Source organism: Bison bison, unplaced genomic scaffold (assembly GCF_000754665.1).
Source record: "Bison bison bison isolate TAMUID 2011002044 unplaced genomic scaffold, Bison_UMD1.0 scf7180017864368, whole genome shotgun sequence".
In the NCBI taxonomy this organism is placed as follows: domain Eukaryota; kingdom Metazoa; phylum Chordata; class Mammalia; order Artiodactyla; family Bovidae; genus Bison; species Bison bison.
The window spans coordinates 5,087,766-5,088,410 of record NW_011494940.1 but is presented as its reverse complement, the minus strand read 5'-3'; positions in this window follow the sequence as shown (position 1 = coordinate 5,088,410).

Below are 645 nucleotides of genomic sequence, written 5' to 3'. Positions count from 1 at the left end.
GGACATTTTCTGAAATATAATTCTCCTCTCCTGCCTTAAAAGTTATTTCTCCTTTTCTGTAATTGATCTACTCCTATTCATTCTTCCTATTTCAGCTACAAGTTTGTCTTTTTCCAGAAAGATTCTTTCTACTGATTCTTCTTTTACTTCCTCTTAGTTCTGGCCTCTCTTCTTCCTTTCTATTTCCCAAACAACTTTATGTATAAAAGTTATAGTAATATTTTGATCTTGGTAGCTTGCAAATTTTTTGTCTTTCTCACGCTTTGTAAAGCAAAATAGTATGTGGTCCAGCAACTGCACTCCTTGGTATCAACCCACAGGAACTGGAAAGTCCACCAAAAAACCCTTGCACAGAGTGGTTAATGGTAACTTTATTCTTAACAGTTAAAACCAAGAGGTCCTTCAAGTTCTCTGTTCTGAGTATATAATGAAATATCTTCTATTAAAAGTTAAGTGTTTGATGAATGAGATGACTAATTATCTAATTCTTAGGAAATGATTCCATTCCTTCAAGAATAACAATCATTCTCTTCATCTATCTCCTTTTACTCTTCTTCTCAAGACTGAAATTTCTTTCAAGTGTCAAGGGATTCTAGGAATAATAAATCAACTTAGCCATGGGTGGTCGAATCTTTTTTTTTTTTT